We start from the raw sequence: 6931 nt of genomic DNA on the forward strand, positions 1-6931 counted from the left end.
ACACTAACTCCAACAGTGGCTGGAAAGGAAAGAAGAACGACAATCCTTCTTCTTCCAAAACCACCCACTCAAATAATGTTAGCACCTTTAATCTGAATGAAGTCCTCACTATGAACAATCAAGGACAAAAGAAACCATTTAGGAGAAACTTTACTCCTATTGGTATGAGTTATGACACCGCATTTGACCGTCTTCATGCAAAAGGTCTTATAACTCCTATTGGACCATTTGGGGATCCACCAGTCGAAAGGAGAACGGCTAATTGGAATCCCAATGCACACTGAAAATACCATCAAGGTAGGGGCCATCTTACTGAGAATTGCTGGAAGCTAAAGGAAGCTATCCAAGACTTGATTGATAGCAATAAGCTCCCAGTGCGTCCTGCAAGCAAGAAGCCAAGTATCAACAGTGCACCACTTTCTGACTCTTTGGCTATTTCCGATGAGCAAAGTTGTGTTGATCCCTCATCTTTAATCAAACCAGTCGAAGAAACTCATGTCCTTGAAGAAGAAGAGGAAATCTTTTTCGATGCCATGAGTGATTGGTCCCCAATTCAGCAACCAACCACTAAAGAAGATGTGTTGCTCTTCATATATACAATGGAGAAAACAATAGGCATCTGTAGAGAAGTTCTTGAACGCACAAAGCAAGAACAAAGTAAACATGTCAATGAAGAGGTGACACCTATAAAGACTACTAAAAGGAAGCCATTTTTTCTCCAAGTGGTCGAAACACCAAAAAGGAGCAATAAGTCCTACACTCCAATTGGGACCACATATGCCAATATGTTCAAAATGCTCTCCGAGAGTGGCAAGATCAAACTTCTCGAACCGAGACCATTTGAATCACTAAAGAGGACAGACAGATTCTACTGTCCATATTATCAATCAGGGGGACACACCATAGAACATTGTTTTAAATTCAAAGATTTAATTCAAAAACTGATTAATAATAAAAAGTTAGTCCAAATTCCTTAAGAGAAAGATGCTGCCATTAATGGAGTTTGGGACAGTGGTGATGAAGACGTCTACCTCAAGGATATGAAGGAAACCCCACTCTCCACAATATATCCTGTGGAGGATATTTGGGATGAAGAAGATTCACCCATAGACGTTCTCACAAGATCTGGGAGAATGCAACCTCCCATTACCGCACAACAACCTATTCCTACTACTCAGCAAGTTTCCATACCCATCATAGAAGACCACGATGTTGTCAAGCAACTGAAAAAGACTAAGGTCGAAATGAATGTGTGGAAACTTTTAGCCACATCCCATCAACACAGGATGACAGTGATGAATACTTTAGATAAAATAGGAATAGACTCTAAAACCACTCCTGAGAGTTGGCTAACTTTCTCACAAGTGATCTTGTAACACCCCCAAATCACCCTCTACGGAAATACCAGTATTATACGTATAATTATACCGTAGAGATAAACTTAGGCGTATTACCGCCGCGTGATTACGCAAGGCTACCCAACTTACTAACAAAACCATACTTTGCAGCGGAAACTTCAAAACTCTCCTTTATTAATAATAACTATGAATAGATACCAATTTTATGAGTACTCAAAAATAGATACAAAGACCATGATTCCTAACTTAGTGAAACCAAATCCCGGGACTCCAATGCATCAATTTATTCACTCCACCTGAAATAACACTGCTTACCATTACGGTAAACAGGGCGAACCAAAACAAATAAGAAGTACGGGTTAGCAAATATGCTAAGTACGGTAAGTGCAAGATAATTAAATTCAATTTATTTGCAAACATGCTTTTGAAATCAATTCCAATAATTATTCCAATAATTCCAAACTCATGATTCAAAACCAATTCCAATTATTTTAAAACCAATTAAACCAATTAAACCAATTCCTCTCCCAAGTGTGCACACCCCCCAAGCTAGTCTCCTTATGTTACAAGGCTATTCTTGAGGAAAGACCCGGTCATACAAAGTCCAAGGCCTTATCAAAATACCAAATCCGCATAGTGGGATTACTAACATGCTTATAAAGCATAAATAATAAATTTAATTCAATGATTAAATAAATCCTCTTTAAATCCAATAACTCCAACCTTTAATAATAATAATTCAAACTCCCCTTTTTTTTTTTTTTATAAATCCAACAAGCTTTCAAAACCAATCCTTTTTAAACATGAATAATAAATTAATTAATCAAAACATGTTATAAAAATCAATACTCCAATTTAATTATTAAAAACAATCTTTTAAACATTTATTTCATAAACCATAATTCAAGTCAATTTAATTCAATCACCATAAAATCATTCAAACATGCTCATTCAAATCGATCACTTTCAAGGTATCTAGCCACCTAACGTACCTTGATCCTTGCTTAGCCAAAATCACTTCAAAAGAACTGTCAAGTAGCTTGATCAAAAACACCCTACAAATAAATATAACCTTAATTAATATAAGGTTAACAAATAATCACAATAATGAAATTAAAAACCCCCAACTATATGTACATGAACCTTTTAAATTAATTTTCATAAACATCATTAAAAATCTAATTTATATAATTAAAACTACTCATAATAATTTTTATACATCCCCCATAATAATAATAATAATAATAATTGAATAAGAGAAGAGAAAGAGAAAAGATAAGAAACCAAGGAAAAGAGAAGAATTGGATTTTCGTTGGAAAGAATAGGCAGAACTTGCAGAGGCTATAACTCCTTCGATATAACTCCGAATTGGGTGATTCTTGAGCCTAACCTCAAGAATTTTTTGAGAGGAACAATCTTCTGTGAAACAGAAATACCCCAAAAACTGACCAGAAGTGCCCAAAAAATTGGCTTCAAAGATAAACGGGATGATTTGTGTAAAAAGAGGAGAAGAAAAGAAGAGAATTGGTGTAAAGAATGTGAGAGGTATGGAGGGGTATTTATAGACTAGCTCATGCAATAATTATGGTAAGAGAATTTGGGAAGAATTATGGTAAGTAGGGTTTAAGGGATTACTTGGAGAAGTGAGTAAAGATTTAAGGAAAGTTTTGATATTGAAGAGATTATGTATAATTGAATATGGAAGGTATGATTGTCATGAAAAATAATAAGGAAATTGGAATTACTTGGGGAATAATTAAGAAAAATATATGGCAAGAAAATATAATGATTGGATACTAAAAAGATGGAGAATTAGATTTAAGGAAAGTAGGAGATTTTAAAGAGATAATTAAAAATACAATTTACCAAAATATTTTTCCCAAAATCTACATGGGATGGCCGAAATTTTTGAGCTTTCCTAAGCTCATATTTTCGGCCCTCCTATTTAGTACTTTAGGAAATTATTTTGCTAGTTTTAAGGAATTAAAATAATTGTGTAAATAATTTTTATTGTAGAAAATAATTAAATAATAAAATACCAAATATTCACCAAATAATTTAACTAATAAAATCAGATTTTCTCTTAGGAAAATCCGAAATTTATTAGCCAAATAAATGGGATTTTCGGACTTATTCAAATAATAAAATATAGCTTTTGCCTTAATTAAAATATCCAAATTATATAAATAATCCGGTTTTTAAAATAGGATAAATGGATAATAAATCTTATCCAAAATAATAATTTGTTTTTAAAATACTTTTGGCGCCAAAATTCAAATATCGTTTTGGCTCCAAGATTTAAATAGTAAGTTAAATTACTAAAATACCCTTTTTAGAAAATAATAATTAATTAATTAATTAGGAAAATACGTATAAAAATACGGGGTATTACAGTCTACCCTCCTTAAAATAAGTTTCGACCCGAAACTTAGTCAAAAGAAACGAAAATCATTTTGAAATTATTGGTTCATGCACATCCTAACTTGACTTAAGACTCCAACTAAACTCAAATAAGACTCGAAATCACTCAAAAATGACTCGAAAAGTAGACGCGCGAAACTCTATCGCCCTCTACCCCCCTTAAAAGGAGTTACGCCCCCGTAACTCGACCACTAACCTTAGGTAAACAACTCTGGGTATCGTTTCCTTATATCAGCCTCAGCTTCCCATGTAGCCTCCTCAGTTTTCTGATTTGACCACAACACTTTCACAATGCTCACATCCTTGTTCCTTGTGCTCCTTACCTTAGAGTCAAGAATCTTTACTGGTCTTTCCTCATAAGTCAAATTTTCATCCATCTCGATGGTTTCTGGTTGCAACACATGTGTCACGTCCGGAATATACTTTCGAATTTGGCTCACATGGAACACATTGTGAACCCTTTCTAGCTCGTTAGGCAGATCCAACTTATAAGCCACTTTTCCCACTTTCTGGATGATCTCATAAGGCCCTACGTACTTTGGGCTTAGTTTCCCCTTCTTTCCGAACCTCATCACCCCTTTCATGGGTGAAATTTTCAACAAAACCTTCTCTCCAACTTCATATTCTTCCTCCCTCCTTTTCAAATCCGCATAGCTTTTCTATCGATCCTGAGCTGCTTTAATCTTTTCCTGGATCAACTTGACCTGCTTCACCATATCTTCAATCATTTCTGGTCCAAGAACCATAGTCTCACTTATATCATTCCAACACACTGGGCTTCTACACTTCCGACCATACAATGCTTCAAACGGTGCCATTCCAATGCTTGCATGGTAACTGTTATTGTAAGAGAACTCTATTAAATCCAAGTGGTCTTCCCAAGACCCTTGATACTCCATCACACAAGCTCTCAACATGTCCTCCAATGCCTGAATCGTTCTTTCCGTTTGACCATCTGTCGCTGGGTGAAACGTTGTGCTCATTAGCAACTTAGTTCCCATCGCCTTTTGCAAACTTTTCCAACAGTTAGACAAAAATCTTGAATCTCTATCCGAAATGATATCCGTGGGTACCCCATGGTACTTCACCACAAACTTCACGTATGCTCTTCCCAACTGATCCATAGTCCAAGTACTCTTCATGGGTATGAACGCTGCTGACTTTGTCAACCTGTCCACTATTACCCAAATAGTGTCATTCCCTGCCTTGGTCTTTGGCAAAGCTCCCACAAAATCCATAGAAATCGAATCCCATTTCCACTTAGGTACCTCCAAGGATTGGACCTTTCCTTGAGGCCTGCGATGCTCAATCTTCACCTTCTGACATGTCAAACACTTAGCCACAAATTCAGCCACTTCTCTCTTCATATTGGGCCACCAAAAAGTTTTCTTCATGTCCTTATACAACTTATCCCCTCCAGGATGCATTGAATAAGGAGAATTATGAGCCTCCTCCATCAATCTTTGTTTCAGATCACCACGATTCTGCGGTACACACCATCGTCCCTTAAAACGAATACTTCCCTCATCAACAATGGTGAAATCCAACACTTGTCCTTCATCAATCATCTTCTTAATTGCTTTTAACTTCTCATCTTCCAATTGGCTATCCTTTATCTCATCATAAATGGATGGTTGAACCACCAAGGCATTCAACATCCTAGTCACTTCACCATTCTCCATCACCTCCAAGTTCAATTTTTGAAATTCCACACACAACTGATCTGGTACTACCATCACATTCACCGTATGTTCTGACTTCCTGCTCAAAGCATCTGCCACCACATTAGCCTTTCCCTCATGATACTGAATATCCAATGTATAATCACTCATATACTCCAACCATCGTCTCTGCCTCCCATTCAAGTGCGTCTGGGTGAAAATGTACTTCAAACTCTTATGGTCTGTGAAATTTCTACAAGTCACCCCATACAATAATGTCTCCAAATTTTCAAGGCAAACACTATTGCATCTAACTCCAAATTGTGGGTTGGGTAATTCCCTTCGTGAACCTTCAACTGCCTCGAGGCATACGCAATCACTCTTCGATTTTGCATTAACACACATCCCAATCCCAACTTCGATGCATCACTGTACACGTCATATAGATCACTCCCGTCCGGCAAGGCCAGCACAGGTGTTGTGGTTAACCTTTCTTTCAGGATCTTAAACGCCTCCTCACACTCTAGAGTCCATAAGAATTTATGCTCCTTTTTCATCAAACTTGTCATGGGCTTCGCGATCCTCGAAAAATCCATCACAAACCTTCTGTAATAGCCTGCTAAACCCAGAAAACTCCTTACATCTGACACATTTTTGGGGTTGGCCAATCACTCACAGCTCGAATCTTGCTTGGGTCTACTGAAACTCCGTCCTTGGAAATCACATGGCCCAAAAATGCTACTTCCTCCAACCAAAACTCACACTTAGACAACTTGGCATACAACTGATGTTCCCTTAAACATAATAACACTTGTCTCAAGTTCTCCTTGTGCTCTTCTTCATCCTTTGAATAGACCAAAATATCATCAATAAACACTACCACAAACTTGTCCAAGTATGGCTTGAAAATCCTATGCATCAAATCCATGAACATTGCAGGTGCATTGGTCAAACCAAATGACATAACTGTGAACTCATAGTGACCATAACGGGTCTTGAAAGCACTCTTTGCAATATCTTGCTCCGCAATTCTCAACTGGTGATAACACGATCTCAAATCTATCTTTGAAAATACTCCTGCTCCTTTCAACTGGTCAAACAAATCATCGATCCTTGGTAATGGATACTTATTCTTCACTGTCACCTTGTTCAACTCTCGATAATCTATACACAACCTCATACTCCCATCTTTCTTCTTCACAAACAATACTGGAGCTCCCCAGGGTGATGAACTAGGCCTAATATAACCTTTCTCCAATAAATCATCCAACTGGGTCTTTAACTCCCTCAACTCAGCTGGAGCCATCCTATATGGAGCCTTAGAGATAGGCCCAATTCCAGGCACTAGGTCAATAGTGAACTCAACATCCCTTACTGGCGGCATACCCGGAATCTCGTATGGAAACACATCTGGAAACTCTTCTACAACAGGAATACCCTCTTCACCTTTCTTTTCCTCACTTTCAATCTCTTGAACACTACACAAAAACA

The sequence above is a fragment of the Chenopodium album genome, chromosome 18 (assembly GCF_948465745.1).
Source record: "Chenopodium album chromosome 18, dcCheAlbu1.1, whole genome shotgun sequence".
Classification (NCBI taxonomy): Eukaryota; Viridiplantae; Streptophyta; class Magnoliopsida; order Caryophyllales; family Amaranthaceae; genus Chenopodium; species Chenopodium album.